Genomic DNA, 20,954 nt, shown 5'->3' with positions numbered 1-20,954 from the left:
ATGCCAGTTCCAAAGTGCTTGCAAAACTCTCAATAACGTGACAGTGGGTTTGCTCTATTCACTCTGAACGAAGAAAACATACAATTTTAGTGTAAATTTGGCCTTTAATTTTTCCCCACTGATAAGCAGGCAGACACTGTGTGGCAAAGAAAGGTTGAAGCAGAAATATCCATCACATTCCAAAGTACCCTACTGATTTCCAAATTGGTACTCGATGTATGGCAACGCTTAAAGGTACAAGGAACACGATACAGTAGCAAGGGAAACATCCTCATTGCTCAGAAGATGAAGTTTGGCCTCTCCCTCTTTTTAGTATTCAGTATTCCTAAGGTTGGAAGAGCCCTCAAAGATCATCGAGTCCAACCAGTCACCACAGACCTCATGACTAGAGTAGGGAGGACACTACTGCCCACTGCAGGCTTGAACTCATGACCTTCTCATTAAGGGTCTGATGCACTACCAACTGAGTTGTGACTTTTATATTTAGTAAGAACAAACTATCAGGAAATTAAACTGAAATTTAAGCTCACTGTGCACTCAATACCTATTACTGCAAACCCAGCCATTACACTTCTCACTGTTGCTCAGCCAGGCAAAGTGAGCTCTATGCCCATTTTCCTTGTGCAATCAAATCCACACCTTCCTGCCTCAATCTTACCTGGCTGTATTTCTTGTTAGAAAGCATCAGAATTGACTCAATTCTTTTATCTTAAAGTGCTTTATTTTCAAAGCATCACAGTATCACCAAGGTTGGAAGAGACCTCAAAGATCATCAAGTCCAACCTGTCACCCAACACCTCATGACTAGACCATGGCACCAAGTGCCACATCCAATCCCCTCTTGAACACCTCCAGGGTCGGTGACTCCACCACCTCCCTGGGCAGCACATTCCAATGACGAATGACTCTCTCAGTGAAGAACTTTCTCCTCACCTCCAACCTAAACTTTTCTTCAAATATTTTTTTCTTTGAATAAACAAACAAACAAATAAATAAATAAGGGTACTCCAAGATTTGGAGCAAGATCTTGAGGGGATAAGAACCAAAAGGAGGGTTTGCTTCTTAATTTTCTTGTGTTGTATCACTGATGCTAATACCTGTTCTGGCAGGTTTATAATCAACAAAATAATTCTTCTAATTTAGTAGCTTCTGAGCTTCTGTTAGATACCAAGTTACATTCCCTGTGCTTGAAAGGGATATGACAAAAGATAATATTTTTTAGAAGAATAGAATAGAATAGAATAGAATAGAATAGAATAGAATAGAATAGAATAGAATAGAATAGAATAGAATAGAATAGAATAGAACAGAACAGAATAGAATAGAATAGACCAGGTTGGAAGAGACCTTCAAGATCATTGTGTCCAACCTGTCAACCAATCCAACACCACCTAAACAACTAACCCATGGCACCAAGCACCCCATCTAGTCTCCTCCTAAACACTTCCAGCAATGGTGACTCCACCAACTCCCTGGGCAGCCCATTCCAATGGGCAATCACTCTCTCTGTATAGAACTTCTTCCTGACATCCAGCCTAAACCTCCCCTGGCACAGCTTGAGACTGTGTCCTCTTGTTCTGGTGCTGGCTGCCTGGGAGAAGAGACCAACCTCTGCCTGTTCACAACGTCCCTTCATGTAGTTGTAGACAGCAAGAAGGTCTCCCCTGAGTCTCCTCTTCTCCAGGCTAAGCAACCCCAGCTCCCTCAGCCTCTCCTCACAGGGCTGTGTTCCAAGCCCCTCACCAACTTTGTTGCCCTTCTCTGGACATGCTCCAGCAAGTCAACCTAAACTAAGGGGCCCAGAGCAGAAAAAAGCTATACTTCAACATTTTATGTAGTTTGTTGATTTGTGTGGTTTGTTGGTTTTTGTTTTGTCACCGGCTGAGGCTGTCCCCTTCAGAAAGGGAATATGGTGGATGGAAGTTGGTAAACGGAAAGAATAATCTAAACTAATTTCATTGATGAAGTGGGAGGAAGCACCTTCTGAACTGGGAGTGCAGGAAAGATATCCTGGGCACTCCGGAACTTTATCTTCAGTCTTGCTTCCGCCTCTCCACGGTGCAGCAGCTCTCTCTGTGCTGGGCTTTCTGCCAAGGCTCCGGCCTTGAAAAACTGATAAGGCCTGTATTAACTCCTTTCCAATTAACACAAGTGCTTCTAACATTTTTTTTTCTCTCTTTTCTTTCTCTTTCTATCCCACTCTGGGGAAAGGGGGAAAGAGGGGAGAGCGGAGGTGGGAAACCCCCCTCAGTAGAGGGGGGAACTCTCATTTCTGTGCTACTTTATTGTATATCTTTGTATATATTGTAGATATTGTAAATTTGTAAATATTCCCCTGCTTACCCTACAGTGCTTTGTAAATATAAAGCTCCACTGCTTTGCTAATTCAGCTTGTGAGTTTTTTTTCCTTTCCCTTCAATTTTTTTTTTCCTTTTACTTTACAGGGGGGAGGGAAGAGGCTTCTTGGCCTTACCCTTCCAACCCACCACATGTGTCCAGATTTTTTGGCTATTTCTTCCTTCCAACTGCAGTCTTTGTGGAATAAAGAACTACATACAGTATTTTCTAAATGAGTGACCTCTTTTTCTGGAATTGATTGCAAATCAAACAACAACACCCCCCCACCCCCACCCCACCCCCATAAACAGTCATACTTTAATCAGCCAAGGGTCCTTCAGATTCTCTCTGTTGCTGCTACCTGCTTCCTGGCATTGTGTGTCTGAAATAGATTGACTTGACCAAATTGCTCCCTGGTGCAATTCTGCAGAGTCTATCAGGGATGAATGTGGCAAGCATTATGTCATCATTATGAAAGCCACATTCAGTCATTAGCCAGTTGATAAATTATCTGTGAGATTTTCTTCCTTGTGGCCCACTGGGGACAAAGAAAATCCTTATTCAAGCCATCATTGTCTCGTCCTTATTTTTGGTACTACTTTAAGAGCATACACCACATTAGTAAGTGATTAATAACAGAGGCAGGCAGGCACAGATGGACCATCGCTCCTCTGTATGCTTGTGTAGGAGCCCTTCCCACCTCCCACAGGAAACATAAGCAGTTCAGGGCTGAAAGTCAGGCAGCCTAGTGTGTGCACTCATTTACCAGTTCTGCCTCCAAGGAAAATTTCTCCCCATATAAGCTATGGAGCAGCCCTGCAGTGCCCAGCTGCCTCTGACTGCTTGCTCAGCTCTGGCATCCTCTTTGGTGCTGCCAAAATGCTACTTAGTGCCATTCCCATGAGGGAGCTCTGGTGAGCACAGATGTCTGCAGCAGCAAACCCATGCATGCCAAAACCAGGAACTTTATATTGCTACTGACAGAGGCCAGGACTAAAGATGTGCAATGAAAAGAAAGTAAAACTTGCATTGTTGTGCTTCCAGCCACTCAACATCCCTAAGCCTGTTATCATACTTTCTGTCAGTGCCCATAACAGCTTTTTCTGTTATGGATTTTGAGAAGCTATTGAGCACTGGACACAGCATGATTGGATGGTGAGGAGCATGCCAGTGCCACAGAAGAGCTACACTACTCACTACAGGCCATGTCCCTTAAAATCACCCAGACAGGAGGCTTTGAGTTCAGGCGCCAAAGCCCCACATTCTCTCAGCACCAGCTTCTGACTGCAGTGTCCAACAGCATACCCAGAGCCTGAGTCCATATCTTGCTACATATTCAAAGCTTTAGAGATTCCCCAGCAGGACAGGTATGCCCATTTCCTTGTTAGGCATGTTCTGAGTACAGACAGTGAGCACAGTATCACAGTATCACTAAGGTTGGAAGAGACATCAAAGATCATCGAGTCCAACCTGTCACCACAGACCTCATGACTAAACCATGGCACCAAGTGCCACATCCAATCCCCTCTTGAACACCTCCAGGATGGTGACTCCACCACCTCCCTGGGCAGCACATTCCAATGATGAATGACTCTCTTCATGGAGAACTTTCTCCTCACCTCCAGCCTAAACTTCCCCTGGTGCAGCTTGAGACTGTGTCCTCTTGTTCTGGTGCTGGTTGCCTGGGAGAAGAGACCAACCCCTTCCTGGCCACAACCACCTTTCAGGTAGTTGTAGAGAGCAATGAGGTCACCCCTGAGCCTTCTCTTCTCCAGGCTAAGCAACCCCAGCTCCCTCAGCCTCTCCTCACAGGGCTGTGCTCAAGGCCTCTCCCCAGCCCTTCTCTGGACACATTCAAGTGTCTCGATGTCCTTCTTAAACTGAGGGGCCCAGAACTGGTATACATTTGGGGGAGAAGGAGAGGGTGTTACCACAGTATCACAGTGCATATATAGGGAATGTAGGAAGATATTAGGGAATGTCTTGATGCCACAGAACTTGAGGTAGAAGATACAAGGATCAAGTACCTGTGGGTTAAAATCAGAGGGAGGGCTAACAAATCTGACATCCTGGTTGGAGTCTGTTATAGACCACCCAACCAAGATGAAGAGGTAGATGAAGTATTCTATAAGCAACTGGAGGCTGTCTCAAGATCATCAGACCTTCTCTTGTGGGAGACTTTAACCTGCCAGACATCTGCTGGGAACTTAACTCAGCAGAGAGGAGGCAGTCCAGAAGGTTCCTAGAGCGTATGGAGGACAGCTTCTTGATGCAGCTGTTAGGCGAGCCTACCAGGGGTCAGGCTCTGCTTGACCTGCTGCTCTCCAATAGAGAAGGGCTGGTGGGAGATGTGATGGTAGGAGGCTGTCTAGGGTGCAGCCACCATGAGCTAGTGGAGTTTTCAATGTGCAGGGAAATGAGGAAGAGCAATAACAGAACCCTCCCTTTGGACTCCTGGAAGGCAAACTTCAGCTTGTTTAAGCAACTAATTTGGAGAGTCCCCTGGGTAGCAGCCCCTAAGAACCAAGGGGTCCAGGACCTACTTCAAACAGGAGCTCTTGAAGGCACAGGAACAGGCTGTGCCCATGTGCTGAAAGATGAGCTGAGGGGAAGGCTCTGGGCCTGGATGGGCAAGCAGCTCTTGAAGGAATTAAAGGGAAAAAAGAGGCTGTATCACCTTTGGAAAGGGGGGAGGCAACTCGAGGTACATTTAAGGATGTTGTTAGATCATGCAGGAGAAAAATCAGAGAGGCAAAAGCCCAGTTAGAACTTAAGCTGAACTCTGCTGTGGAAGACAATAAAAAACATTTTTATCAATCTATTAATGCTAAAAGGAGAGCAAGAAGAACCTCCACTCTTTATTGGACCTGGAGGGGAACACTGTAACTAAAGATGAGGAAAAGGCTGAGGTACTAAGTACCTTCTTTGCCTCCATTTTCAACAGTAAGGCAGGAGGACTTCAGGACAAGTGGCCTCCTGAACTGGCTGATGGGGTCAGGGAGCAGTGTAGTACCCCTGAAATCCATGAGGAAGTAGTTAGGGACTTGCTGAGCCACTTGGATGATGTGATGCAATGGGTGCTTGTTGTTATTTACCCCTTAGAAGGCAAGTTGGGTTGTTTATGCTGTCCAGCTGGCACCTGGGCCTTTATTCCCCTCAGCTCTGGGCTGAGCACTCACTCCACAAAGGAGGGTGGAAGGGGGGACGTGGTAAAACATGTTGGGACAAGTTTTACAGTATTTGGGGCATAATTCTGGGCATATGGTGCCTTCACCACACATGTCATGGTCACTATAACCAAGATTACCCCCAGCCTTAACATCTACAACCAGTCCTTTGTTAATAGCAGGTCCAGCATTACACTTCTCCATGTTGGTTCTTCAACTACTTGCAGAACCTGAAAGTGTTCATGTCTGTGGGACCTGATGGGATACACCCATGAGTGCTGAGGGAGCTGGTGGAGGAGGTTGCTAAACTGTTCTCTATTATATTCCAAAAGTTCTGGCAGTCTGGGGAGGTCCCCACTGACTAGAAAAGAGGAAATATAACCTAGGATGACCCAGGGAACTACAGGCCAGTCAATCTCACCTCTGTGTCTGGTAAGATCATGGAGCAGATCCTCCTGGAGGCACTGCTGAGGCAGAAGAATAATGAAAAGGTGATTGGGTGAGATCAGTACAGCTTCACTAAAGGCAAATCCTGCCTGACAAACCTGGTGGCTGAGAAGTTCAACAGGAGCCAGCAGTGTGCACTTGCAGCCCAGAAAGCCAATCCCACCCTGGGCTGCATCAAGAGAAGCATAGCCAGCAGGTTGAGGAAGGTGATTCATCCCCTCTAATCCACTCTGGTGAGACCCCACCTGGAGCACTGTGTCCAGTTCTGGAGCCTCTATTACAAGAAAGAGATGGAATGTGTCCAGAGAAGGGCCCCAAGGATGATTAGAGGGCAGGAGCACCTTTCCTATGGGGACAGACTGTGGGAGTTGAGGATGTTCAGTCTGGAGAAGAGAAGGCTCTGAGGAGACCTAATTGTGGCCTTCCAGTATCTGCAGGGGGCTACAAGAAAGCTGGGGAGGGACTTTTTAGGGTGTCAGGGAGTGATAGGACTGGGGAGAATGGAAAGAAAAATAGAAATGGGTAGATTCATATTGGATGTGAGGAAGAAGTTCTTTCCCATGAGGGTGGTGAGACACTGGCATAGGTTGCCCAGAGAGGTGGTGGAAACCTCATGCCTGGAGGTGTTTGCAGCCAGGCTGGATGTGGCTCTGAGCAACCTGCTGCAGTGTGAGGTGTCCCTGCCCATGGCAGGGGGTTGGAGCTGGATGATCCTTGAGGTCCTTCCCAACACTAACAATTCTATGATTCTAAGATCTTTTCCTTAGTTCTGTTTTTTCATGGTGTCTCAAAAAAGGGATGAAAAGTTATCCATTTGCCAACAGCAATGTTGGGAAAGGATCCTCAGAAAATGGAAAAAATAATCAAAACTCTTTCTGAGTTCAGAAGTGCAGCAACTTATAGCTCAAACATTCACATCCACCTGTCATTTTAGGGGAACTCTTCTAAAAGGAATTAAGGGGAAAAAAGAGGCTTCTCATTATATGCTTAAGGGTGTTGTTAGATCACGTAGGAGACAAATTAGAGAGGCAAAAGCCCAGTTAGAACTTGAGCTGAACTCTGCTGTGGAAGACAATAAAAAGCATTTTTATAAATACATTAATGCTAAAAAAAGAGCAAGAAGAACCTCCACTCTTTATTGGACCTGGAGGGGAACACTGTAACTGAAGATGAGGACAAGTCTGAGGTACTAAGTACCTTCTTTGCCTCCATTTTCAACAGCAAGGCAGGAGGACTTCAGGACAAGTGGCCTCCTGAACTGGTTGATGGGGTCAGGGAGCAGTGTAGTACCCCTGAAATCCATGAGGAAGTAGTTAGGGACTTGCTGAGCCACTTGGACACTCACAAGTCCATGGGACCAGAGGGGATCCATCCTAGGGTGCTGAGAGAGCTGGCAGAGGAGCTGCCAAGCCTCTCTCCATCATTATCCACCAGCCCTGGCTCACTGCAGAGGTCCCAGATGACTGGAAGCTGCCAATGTGATGCCCATCCACAAGAAGGTCTGGAAGGAGGAAGCTGCAAACTCCAGGCCTGTCAGCCTGACCTCAGTGCCAGGCAACATTATGGAACAGGTCATCTGGAGTGCAATCACACAGCACTTACAGGATGGCCAAGGGATCAGGCCCAGCCAGCATGGATTTAGGAAGGGCAGGTCCTGCCTCTCCAACTTGATCTCCTTCTATGCTGCCTGGTGGATGTGGGGCTGGCTGTGGATGTGGTCTTCCTGCACTTCAGCAAGGCCTTTGACACCGTCCCCCATAGCAAACTCCTGGCCAAGCTGTCAGCCCCTGGCTTGGACAGCAGCTCTCTGAGCTGGGTTAGGAACTGCCTGGAGGCTGAGCCCAGAGAGTGGTGGTGAATGGTGCCACAGCCAGCTGGCAGCCAGGCACTAGTGGTGTGCCCCAGGGATCAGTGTTGGGCCCTGTCCTCTTTAACATCTTTATTGATGATCTGGATGAGGGGATTGAGTCAGTCATCAGCAAATTTGCAGATGACACCAAGCTGGGAGCAGATGTTGGTCAGTTGGAGGGTGGAAGGGCTCTGCAGAAGGATCTTGACCGACTGGACAGATGGGCAGAGTCCAATGGGATGGCATTCAACAAGTCCAAGTGCTGGTGCTGCACTTTGGCCACAGCAACCCCATGCTGAGCTACAGCATGGGGTCAGAGTGGCTGGAGATGTGCAAACAGAAAGGGACCCTGGGGGTGCTGATTGACCGCTGGGTGAACATGAGCCAGCAGTGTGCCCAGGTGGCCAGGAAGGCCTGTGTCCAGTTCTGGGCTCCTCAGTTTATGAAGGATATTGAGACACTTGAACATGTCCAGAGAAGGGCAACAAGGCTGGGGAGAGGCCTTGAGCACAGCCCTGTGAGGAGAGGCTGAGGGAGCTGGGGTTGCTTAGCCTGGAGAAGAGGAGGCTCAGAGGAGACCTCATTGCTGTCAACAGCTACCTGAAGGGAGGTTGTAGCCAGGTGGGGGTTGGTCTCTTCTCCCAGGCAACCAGCACCAGAACAAGAGGACACACTATCAAACTGTGCCAGGGGAAGTTTAGGCTGGAGGTGAGGAGAAAGTTCTTCACTGAGAGAGTCATTCGTCATTGGGATGTGCTGCCCAGGGAGGTGGTGGAGTTCCCATCCCTGGAGGTGTTCAAGAGGGGATTGGATGTGGCACTTGGTGCCATGGTCTAGTCATGGGGTCTGTGGTGACAGGTTGGACTCGATGATCCTCGAGGTCTCTTCCAACCTTAGTGATTCTGTAAAATGTGGGAAAGAATTGCAGAAGTTTCTAGCAGGCATAGCGGGAAGCACAAACTGCACTAAAATGGTATTCCTAAAATGTCATTAGTTTTATCCCTACTTGAATAGTGCAAATGTTTTCATGATTTCCTCACTCAGATCTGTTATTTCCAATCCAATCCAACACAATTTCTTAGCAATATAAGTGAGCACAGATCATGGTCCTCTTCCAAACCAGATGATGTTTAAATTAGCTTCATCTCTTTGCTGATTTACAGCAGCATGACATCCGGGATAGCTGAGGTCCACCGTGACGGTATAATAAACTTGAACTTACTGATATGTGCAGGGGATTGATTAATGCTGTGACAGATTCTAAGCTTCAACAATTAATGTCTTAGAATGCAAATGCAAATGGCCACATGGCCTCCTGAAGACTTCCACATTTAACTCTTATTTTCCTCTGTGTAAGCTCCCTGTTTTTCACAGAAAGGTTATGTCCATCCAAACTGAGTGCATCTATGCAACAGAGCAAATCTTTTGGGAATAATAAGCATCAATTCTTTAAATTGGAGTTGGGGCTGTTCAGTCTGCAGAAGAGAAGGCTCTGAGGTGACCTCATTGTGGCCTTCCAGTACCTGAAGGGGGCCTACAGGAAGGCTGGGGAAGGACTTCTCAGGATCTCAGGTAGTGATAGGACTAGGGGGAATGGAATGAAGCTGGAGGTGGGGAGATTCAGGCTGGAGGTGGGGAGGAAGTTCTTCCCCATGAGAGTGGTGAAGCCCTGGAATGGATTGTCCAGGGAGGTGGTCGAGGCCCCGTCCCTGGGGGTGTTTAAGCCCAGGCTGGATGAGGCTCTGGCCAGGCTGATGTAGTGTGGGGTGTCCCTGCCCATGGCAGGGGGGTTGGAACTGGATGATCCTTGTGGTCCCTTCCAACCCTGAATGATACTGTGATACTATGAAATAAAACAACCACCAAACACCCAAATGAGCAATGGGAAAAAAAATCCCAAACACACACACACAATTTTCTTTTTCATTTCACTTCCAGAAATATCCCTTGAAGGTACCACCTAGTAAGTGTTAGACCACAACCCTGACTAAATTAAAACTGACATAAGGTGAAAATCAGTCTAAGAAATGTCAACCTGTATTTCCTCTGTTGGTATGGACAAATTTATAGCCTTTTATCATCATCTCTGAAAACCTCCAGTGAGAAACACATCTGTGATGACAAACAAAATTTTGAAAGAGGTAGCACTGATTTCCCAGCCCCCTTCCCAGCTTCACTAGGCCTTGTCTTTCTCCCTCCCTTTCTAGAGAACCACAGAACAACTTTCAGTGCCTTCTCTCGGACTGACTTCCATAGCAGGGGGGGTTCTGCTGCTGGCTTGGAATGAGACAAAAAAATCCCAGAGATGTTCTTACCTTTCTTCAGAATCCTTTCCTTGCTTGAAACATACCATAAACTTTGAGTTACAGAAAACCTGTAAAAGAAGTAGGAAGAGGGGAAATCCTGATGCCTTAGTATTATAATTGCCCATTGTAATATGACTCAGTTCTTGTCAAGACAACACAGGCAGAGCCATGCTGACAGCATGGTAAAGAACGCTCAGCTCCTCAGTCTTCCAAGAAGAGCCTACTTTGCAGATCACTGCATGCCTTGGTGCACAGCTGCTTCACAAAGCTTGTCCCACACAAGCAAGAGTTAGTATGGTTGGCAGTTTTAGGAAGGAAATGACCTTGTTTATGAGGCGGCAAGGTCACAGAGAAAGCAGCAGCTGCAGTTCTGCACAGGAAGCGCACAGCCAATGTTACCTTTTCTTTTCTGGATTCTTGCGCTAAAGGAAAGAGAAGCCAGACAAATTTAGAGAAATATCTCGGCCTGTGGCAAAGTAATCTTCAGAGTTCAAGTCTCTGCCACAGCTCCAGACAAGTTAAATGAGTTATAAACACAAGCTGATTGACCGCACATATAACTGGTGTGTGATACTGTGAGGAATAAAAATAGCGTAAGGACAGAGAGCTGTCCACCCAATGCCAGCTTTACAAGCAGCAAATACACCTTGCTGCTACCAGCCAGCAAGAGGTGCCCACAGTTTCCAAGATAAGCTTATTTCCTTTCTCTTTGTATTCAGGCAGCCTCACCTCTTGTTCCATTCTCAAACATGTCCAGAGAAGGGCAACAAGGCTGGGGAGAGGCCTTGAGCACAGCCCTGTGAGGAGAGGCTGAGGGAGCTGGGGTTGTTTAGCCTGGAGAAGAGGAGGCTCAGGGGTGACCTCATTGCCCTCTACAACTACCTGAAAGGTGATTGTAGCCAGGAAGGGGTTGGTCTCTTCTCTCTAGCAACCAGCACCAGATCAAGAGGACACAGTCTCAAGCTGCACCAGGGGAGGTTTAGGCTGGAGGTGAGGAGAAAGTTCTTCACAGAGAGAGTCATTCGCCATTGGAATGTGCTGCCCAGGGAGGTGGTGGAGTCGCCATCCCTGGAGGTGTTCAAGAGGGGATTGGACGTGGCACTTGTTGCCATGGTCTAGTCATGAGGTCTGTGGTGACAGGTTGGACTCAATGATCTCTGAGGTCTCTTCCAACCTTGGTGATACTGTGATACTGAAGGGAGCAAATACAAACGCAAGACATTTCTCAGTTTGGACCAACAGTCAAATCAGCATTACAAATTCCTTGTGTGTCCAGGCTCTTCTGAGGGAAATAAAACTGCTGTCAAAACAGAAAATACATCCTGGGCTCTGTTTGGCCTTGATTTGAAACTGTTGGTGCTCCTTTCAGAGGAAACTCTGGAGGCATTTAAGCTAGTATGAGATTTTCTTTTGCAGTAGAAGAAAGACAGAAAGAGTCCTAATGCCAGGACTATTGAAAATGGAGCCTTAAAGCCAAAATAAAAGTCACAACTTTCTCAACACTCTTGATAAGCCTGGGAAGACTGCATATCGTGCAATAGCTTTGCAGTCTCTGCTGAGTTGTCATGTAAAGACTCACAGGAGACTAGAGCTGGCTTAGTAACAGTCCAATTACAGAAAGTCAGCTTTTCAAAGAGAAGCAGGAAGCCAGCTGTCTGTGCCAACTACCTGACTCACAGCAACAAAACCACTGGTGCAGTGCCATTCAACACCCAATCAGAGAAAAGAAGTATGGATCACCCCAAAAAAAATCACTACCATGGTTTTTTGTTGTTGGTTTTGTTGGTTTGTTTTTTAAATTAGGTGTTGTTTTCATTATTTAGGACAGATTTGCTTTCAAAGATTTTTATGGGCTATGGGGAAGTCATTACTCTTTCTGGTTCTTACACATATCTCTTTATAAACTTGAACCCTCATGATGTTCTCAAAGGAGGCTTTATGTCTCTGTTTCAGAGAGAGGGAAACGAGTTGTATTGCCCTGGCCAAGGCCTGGGTTGATGTCTGAGTTGTCATCAGGACACAGGACCTCAGCACATTGCTCAGCTGCAGGCAGTGGTGGTCTTTAGGGGACAGTGGTCCATCATGCAGGCCTGCAGGGCATAATTTCAATTTTCAGCTAGAGGCTTCTAGGAAGGCACAATTCTCCACAGACTTGTGATAAGGTTCTAGGTTACCAACAGTTAAACTAAAATCCAAGATACAACCCAAACAGAGAGTAAAATTGCAATGCCATTAACCTCAGCTGTTTTGGAAAGATAGCATCAGTCTGGTGCTAATGTATAATACAGCTCAGTCACCACAATAATGGCCAAAGTATTCATAGCTTGGTCAGCTTTAGAATTCAAGGGATTGTTGTTTCACAGTATCACAGTATCACCGAGGTTGGAAGAGACATCAAAGATCATGGAGTCCAACCTGTCACCACAGACCTCATGACTAGACCATGGCACCAAGTGCCATATCCAATCCCCTCTTGAACACCTCCAGGGATGGTGACTCTACCACCTCCCTGGGCAGCACATTCCAATGGCGAATGACTCTCTCAGTGAAGAACTTTCTCCTCACCTCCAGCCTAAACCTCCCCTGGCACAGCTTGAAACTGTGTCCTCTTCTTCTGGTGCTGGTTGCTAGAGAGAAAAGACCAACCCCTTCCTGCCACAACCACCTTTGAGGTAGTTGTAGAGAGCAATGAGGTCTCCCCTGAGCCTCCTCTTCTCCAGGCTAAACAACCCCAGCTCCCTCAACTCCCTCACAGGGCTGTGCTCAAGGCCTCTCCCCAGCCTTGTTGCCCTTCTCTGGACACCTTCAAGTGTCTCAATGTCCTTCTTAAACTGAGGGGCCCAGAACTGGACACAGGACTCAAGGTGTGGCCTAACCAATGCAGAGTACAGGGCACAATGACTTCCCTGCTCCTGCTGGCCACACTATTCCTAATGCAGGCCAGGATGCCATTGGCCTTCTCGGCCACCTGGGCACACTGCTGGCTCATGTTCAGCCAGCTGTCAATCAGCACCGCCAGGTCCCTTTCTGTTTGCACATCTCCAGCCAGTCTGACCCCAGCCTGTAGCTCAGCATGGGATTGCTGTAGCCAAAGTGCAGCACCTGGCACTTGGACTTGTTGAATGCCATCCTGTTGGACTCTGCCCATCTGTCCAGTCGGTCGAGGTCCCTCTGCAGAGCCCTTCCACCCTCTAACTGACCAACATCTGCTCCCAATTTGGTGTCATCTGCAAATTTGCTGATGACTGACTCAATCCCCTCATCCAGATCATCAATGAAGATATTAAAGAGGACAGGGCCCAGCACTGATCCCTGGGGCACACCACTGGTGACTGGCCTCCAGCTGGATGTGGCACCATTCACCACCACTCTCTGGGCTCGACCCTCCAGCCAGTTCTTAACCCAGCTCAGAGTGCTGCTGTCCAAGCCATGGGCTGACAGCTTAGCCAGCAGTTTACTGTGGGGGACAGTGTCAAAGGCCTTGCTGAAGTCCAGGCAGACTACATCCACAGGCTTCCCCACATCCACCAGGCAGTCCCCTGGGCATAGAAGGAGATCAGGTTGGAGAGGCAGGACCTGCCCTTCCTAAATCCATGCTGGCTGGACCTGAGTTTGTGCAAACTCCGCTCAGAAGTGCTTTGCTATCAACATTTGGAAAATATCCTACAGTCTGAAGCTTCAGATTCTGTGTTCATTGCCCAGTTCTTAGATACTCTTTATGTGACCCATCTTTTTGATGTAGCATGTGCATCAATCTTCCTGGAAAGCAAAGCAGTGTCACAGAGGTTTGGAAGCTGTACAGTGTCAGCAGGGCAAGAAGTCACTAGCTGAACAACTGGATCACACCCATGGTGCTTGGGTGATTAAACTGGACACAGCCAGCAGGGCTGCTGTCCTACCAGAAGGTCTTCACAACAAATAAGAAAGATGTGTTAAGATACTTCACTTGAGATTTCATTTAGCTCTAGGCTTTTTCTCCTGACACCAACACTCAAACCTGTGCATTCATCTGTTTTCACTCCTGCAAACTGTCTCAAAGCAGTGAATGTTTTGCATTAAGACAACGTGCGTTGTCTACGCAGTCTCATCATTTGTGGCTATGGAAAGAAATAATTTCCTAGCATACTGCAGTCAGCTTACATTACATTCCTCTCATTACATTACTCTCTTTCACAGCATCATAGCACAGTGGTGGGAAAGGCTGTAAAGCACCTCTTGATATTTCAATTTCTCACCATCCTTACTTTCAGTTTTCACACAGGCAGCACAGACCCCAGCACACTGAGCGCTGTGTTTTGACAAATGTCACGAATGCTGACAGAGGAAGTTGCACATACTCTTGAAGGAAGAAATTGTTTGAATGTCCTTGCCCACAGGGGAATCACTTTCTGAAGCTTTTGGATTTTATTTGTGGCAATATCACCCAGCTTAAGCAATTGATTACCTTGCCAGGTAAGATGTGGTTGCTGTGACTTAGCACCTGTTCATTTGTATTCAGGTCACAGGGTAAAAAGCCAAAACAGGTACCCTGGTGTTGCAGCCACTGTTCTGAGGGCAGCTGCTGGGCACGTGCAGAGTTCATGATTCCCTAGCTGACCAATTCCTTAGCACGCTACATAGAGCAAAACAGTAACATTCCATGTGAGCCAAGAACAACACCCTCACGTTGGCACCCTTTGGTTGGAACATGCTGCAGAAGCCACCTCCTTGACATCCTGGCACTTCTTATTGGGAAAAGATTTTAGCCTATGTACGTGGTTGGATTTTGCAGGTTAGGGGATTGATAACATAGAGTATGAAAAACAGCCACTCTGAGCAATAGTCACTTTGGTTACAGCTTTGGTTAGGGCTGCTAGGGACTTCTGCTTCTGTTAGTTAGCTACTCTCTGGCTAGGGCTTTGGTGTAGGGATGCTGCTAGGGATACACTTGGGACTTCTGTTAGCTGCTTTGTCTGTTAAGGGCTTCTGTAAGTGGGACTCTTAAGACTCTGTAATGCTGGGGATTCTACAACACAGCAATAAAGGACTTCTGGGAAGACTTCTGAGATTCTTTGCTCTCTGCACTTGTAGAATCTCATTGCTATACAACTATGGGGTTCAAGCCTTCATTTGTCACCCAATGACACCTCATTAGAAGGGGTCTACAACTACATTCAGCTCGCCCAGACCTGGGGAACAACACCCTGGGAGAGACCAAGATTCCTGACTTTGAATATAGACGGCATTCTTCATCTGTTCAACTGAGTTATTGCTCAAAAAAATGAGTAATTTTCATCTACCATTCATTAATGTTATCAGCCCTTTCCTAAGTTGTGCTTTTAGTTGGAAGCACTGTGGGTTCATAAAATCTGAAGCTGCATATCTGTGTTACCTGGAAAGATTAAAACAATTTTCTGCTGTTCTTGTCCTGAAAGCTGAGGAAATTACATGTTTGAGTGAGCTGGAGTATTTCCAGAGACATTCTTCAATCATGTGCATGAAGAAAAAATATCTCTAATACCTAAGGGTTTATCCATGATCTAGAGACCATTTTCAATTACCTTGCAGCAAAAGTGAGTAAATACAACTACATTTTAAGTTATCAGTGTAGCCTCTAGGGAGATCTCAAATAATTTCCTCTGGTAGACGAATTTTGGCATGTCCAGAATTTCTCATGTGTAGTTGGTTATCTGAGACAACCCAGCACTTTTCCAGCAGCTTCAGAAAGGTTACTATCATAGTTTGGAGTGAGACAGATGCTCTTTTACCTCATCCAAAAGGGGTAAAAGAAAACCGCTCCATGCTGGAGTGGAAAGTTTAAATGGCAATGCTATTCGTAACTACACACACGGGCACAAAAGCATATAAAACACACCAAATCCACAGTCCACCTTGGGGTGCATTGCGGTGGTTTTAGGCTATGCCTTTAAAATTTACTTGCATATTTTGAGCAGAAAAGTAGAAAAATAGAAATAAATCACTATTGGGTGTAAAAAGGAAAACTAAAGATCACTCTGAACAAATTCATTGGAGGACTATCTGCTATCAGATCGGCTGCACCAAAACAATTCTCTCTCTTTTCTGGTCTCGTCTCTGCTTGCTTCGCTCGGGAGAGATTAACCTGCTTTTCATCTGACCTTGGCTGTGTTGTTTAGTTAAGTTTAACCCCTTCTTTCTCTCCATTCCTTTCTCTCTTGGGACAGGGGGAGGGGGCACTGGAGTGGCTTCCCTGGTCTCTGCCCAGGGGGCATTTTCATGTTGTTTGCTAATTGTAAATATCTGTATAATATTGTAACTCCTTGTAATGGGTTGGGGCAAACCCCCTCCCCACCACAGGGCAGAAACAACGACTCAGACAAAGGGATTGCAAAAGTGATGGAAAGTTTAAATAGAAAAACAATTTAAAATCAAACACCAATGAAAGCTTTACAGAGAACCACAAGCACCTTGACAAAGAGAGAAATCCCAGAACATGCCCAAGAACATCCCATCCCCACCTGGGGGTACACCCAAACCCCCCCAGGGCTCTTTCCTCCCCCCCCCAACCCAGCCTCGCGCCTGGGCAGGCCCAAGGGAGGTGGCTCATGCCATTTTACCTAGGCTGCAGCTGGGGACGAAAGAGGAAGTGAAGACCCTGCATGGGCATTTTATAGGGGAGCAGGGCATTATGGGATTGAAATACCTGCCTGTGACCACCCCCTGGGCTGGGCCCACCCCTTGGGACCTCCCAGGTGTGGTCCATGCAGTGGCATCCGGGCCAGCACCCAGCCTAAACCACCACACACCTGAATATTTTGTACATAATCATTGCATTCCATTGTAGAGTGTAGTCTTGCTTGTAAATACAGCTTTCATTTGCTTCCAATTGAGTTGGTCTGGCAAAGTTAATGCTGGAGGGCAAACTTCACCACATTACATGTGGCTAGAGCCAGGTTGAACTGCAAGCAAACAAGCTATCTTTGAGTATCCCATGCGGTCCTGAGTACATTTTGATCTCAGCTTTTCCAGCCCTGGTCCTTCTGATGTAATGTCATCAGTGGTATCAGATTATGTGAATCCTTCATGATTCAGGAAAACATCCAGAGGATTAGACTAAGGACACAGGGTTCATCAACACTTGTGTGGTGGGTTGAAATTTCCCCCCCCAATCTCTGCAGGAACATTTACAGTCACATTATCATATTTTTCAACCAAAGAAATCCCAAGCAGTGATCATACAGCATTTTCAGCTTGTATTTAAACCAAAGAAATATCTTATATGCCAAATATCTACCTAGCTTATCAATCATGGCCAATATGCACCATCTGTACAGTATCACAGTCAGAGCAGAATATACCAAATGCCACAAAACTCAAAACAGCTTCATTTTGCTTTCTTAATCTGAGCAGAAATCAAGCAAGCAAGAAACTGCCCCATGTAAGACCCAAAAGAAACCATGGCCACTGGCAGCAGGTGAAGGGCTGGGCTGCTGATGTAGGAAATACTGTAGGTGTGAAGACTAATGCAGCCAGCCTTCGATTTAATGCTGATTATCACAAAATGGCAAAGTACTTCAAGAGGAAGTAATATCAACAGGACCCTAGATCACTTAGCAAAAAATAGGTGAATAGAAAATGCATTGCAAAAGCTGGCTTCATGCTCTTGTGAATATATTACAGTGCAAAATCCTGACCAGGTTGAAGCTCCAAACTACAACATAAAGTCAAATATGAAACAAAATTGTGGAGCCATATCTGCCTAAGCTCATGGATGATTGAAATCTCAGGCTTAAATATTGGGCCCCAAGCTCTTTAACATCTTTATTGATGATCTGGATGAGGGCATTGAGTTCATCATCAGTAAATTTGCTGACGACACCAAGCTGGGGGCAGGAGTTGATCTGCTGGAGGGTAGAGAGGCTCTGTAGAGGGACCTCAACAGGCTGGACAGATGGGCAGAGTCCAAGGGCATGAGATTGAACACATCCAAGTGCCAGGTTCTGCACATTGGCCACAGCAACCCCATGCAGTGCTACAGGCTGGGGTCAGAGTGGCTGAAGAGCGGCCAGGCAGAGAGGGACCTGGAGGTACTGGTCGATGGTAGGCTGAATATGAGCCTGCAGTGTGCCCAGGCGGCCAGGAGGGCCAATGGCATCCTGGCCTGCATCAGGAACAGTGTGGCCAGCAGGAGCAGGGAGGTCATTTTACCCCTGTATGCCACACTGGTTAGGCCACACCTTGAGTCCTGTGTCCAGTTCTGGGCCCCTCAGTTTAGGAAGGAGGTTGACTTGCTGGAACGAGTCCAGAGAAGTTGGTGAGGGGCTTGTAACACAAGGCCTATGAGGAGAGGCTGAGGGAGCTGGGCTTGCTTAGCCTGGAGAGGAGGAGACTCAGGGGTGACCTTATTGCTCTCTACAGCTACCTGAAGGGAGGTTGTAGCCAGGTGGGGGTTGGTCTCTTCTCCCAGGCAACCAGCACCAGAACAAGAGGACACAGTCTCAGGCTGCACCAGGGGAGGTTTAGGCTGGAGGTCAGGAAGAAGTTCTACACAGAGAGAGAGATTGCCCATTGGAATGGGCTGCCTGGGGAGGTGGTGGAGTCACCATCATTGGAGGTGTTCAGGAGGAGACTTGATGGGGTGCTTGGTGCCATGGTTTAGTTGATTAGGTGGTGTTGGATGATAGGTTGGACACGATGATCTTGAAGTTCTCTTCCAACCTGGTTATTCTATTCTATTCTATTCTATTCTATTCTATTCTATTCTATTCTATTCTATTCTATTCTATTCTATTCTATTCTATTCTATTCTTACTTACCTGTGTTTTGGAAAGGGTCAGCATAACAAGTTTTTCACTTTTAGACTTCTGTTTTTCAAATTGGATCAATATTAATGAGGCCTTCAGTAGCATGACTGATAAAGATGAACAGCCGTAGCCTGCCTGAGAAAGCACACTAAGGTTATGTAAAATCATCCTCTAGAATGTTTTGCAGCTCCCTTTATGTTCTCAGATCTGGAAAATTAATTTCACAGTGGTAAATGACTGTGAACAAAGCATGCAACAGATTGCTAGATTTCCCTGTGGGCAGATATGGAAAAATAAGACAGATATGGATTTTGTAAGCCTTAGCCTTTCTGGTATTAACTTAGTCCCATAACTGAGACTCAGCCATACACAGCTTTGCACAAAGCGGAGTCAAGCAGCACATAGATGACTCCCACACTCACCCAGCACACTGTCAAGCAAAGACAGCAAATTTAAAACACACCTATTACTATAGAGGTACATTCTATAGTGCAATGTTTTCATCACTTCGGTGAATATAAGCCAGAGATAGTGCTCCAGGTGATATCATGGAAACTAAAACTCCGCAGCAAAACCGGAGCTAGCAGCATCTCATCCACGCTGGCTGTCTGGGATCAAAAGCAGAAGTAGCTTTAGTTAATGGGCAACTTTACAGCTATTCAGCCTCTACTGTCATAGATTTGAAACTGCCATGGTAGCTTTCTCATGAACTGTTACAAGCTCAAACTCATATTCACATAAACATGAAGACCGAGACCAAGGCAAAGCCAAGCCATGTCCCTTGAAGTTGTAGATTCCCCAGGCTAACAAATGGTTGTAAAACCTCTCCGTTGTGTGCACAATGAAATGAAGATGAGAAGATCATGGATCCTCTGCAGCAGCCCAGGGACTGATCTAACACATTAGGCAGCTATGCTTCATGTTCTGTGCCATGGCATCAGACTCTCACAGGTAGTCTCACAAATCCATGTTCTCAGGTTTAATAAAGAGACCTGGCTAACCCACAGATCGCCATATGATCTGGAGAGAAACATTCAGAGGAGAAATCCTCATCACATTATGAATTTAATCAGAAGCCTCACATGACCCACCTGAATCCCATCTTTGTAAACCATGGAGTGATTTTTTTTCCAAACTAAATTCATTCAGTTTGGCAGAGTGCCTTGGAAAGGAAGTCACAGTATCACAGTATCACAGTATCACTTAGGTTGGAAAGGACCTCGAGGATCATCCAGTCCAACCTATCAACACAGACCCCATGACTAGACCATGGCACCAAGTGCCACGTCCAATCTCCCCTTGAACGCCTCCAGGGTCGATGACTCAACCACCTCCATGGGCAACCCGTTCCAATGACGAATGACTCGCTCGGTGAAGAACTTCCTCCTCACCTCGAGTCTAAACCTCCCCTGGCACAGCTTGAGACTGTGTCCCCTTGTTCTGGTGCTGGTTGCCTGGGAGAAGAGGCCAACCCCTTCCTGGCTACAACCTCCTTTCAGGTAGTTGTAGAGGGCAATGAGGTCACCCCTGAGCCTCCTCTTCTCCAGGCTAAACAACCCCAGCTCCCTCAGCCTCTCCTCACAGGGCTGTGTTCAAGGCCTCTCCCCAGCCTTGTTGCCCTTCTCTGGACACGTTCAAGTGTTTTGATGTCCTTCTTAAACTGAGGGTATGATTCCATGATTCTTGTATCCTGTGGGCAGTGTGTAGGCCTATTTTTCCATGCCATCAGAACTGATGGCACATTTCTCCGCTCTCCTAGAAACTGAGACAATGCAGAATGACTACAGCATCTCTTTGGATTGTCAAAATGCCCGTGGTAAACTTGATGTATCATTTAGCCTAAGTAAATCACAGCAAAGGACAGTGTCCAAGGAATACAGATTCTTTTCTCTTGATTAATGAAGGCTTGGAAATCATGCTTAAGAGCATTTTGTGGTCCCTCAAGGTCAAGGAGCAGATGGAATGCTTAAGAATTAGATGTGGTTCACTCTGAGGCACTAAGCAGTACTTTATCTCCCCTTACATTGCTCAGTAATTTACTTAAAAAACTTCAGTGTGGCTTCATCTATCCCTTCCCCCTCTCTCT

Source organism: Melanerpes formicivorus, unplaced genomic scaffold, assembly GCF_026170545.1.
Source record: "Melanerpes formicivorus ecotype bairdi unplaced genomic scaffold, bMelFor1.0.p_v2 SCAF_84, whole genome shotgun sequence".
NCBI lineage: Eukaryota > Metazoa > Chordata > Aves > Piciformes > Picidae > Melanerpes > Melanerpes formicivorus.
This window is presented reverse-complemented; position numbering follows the sequence as displayed.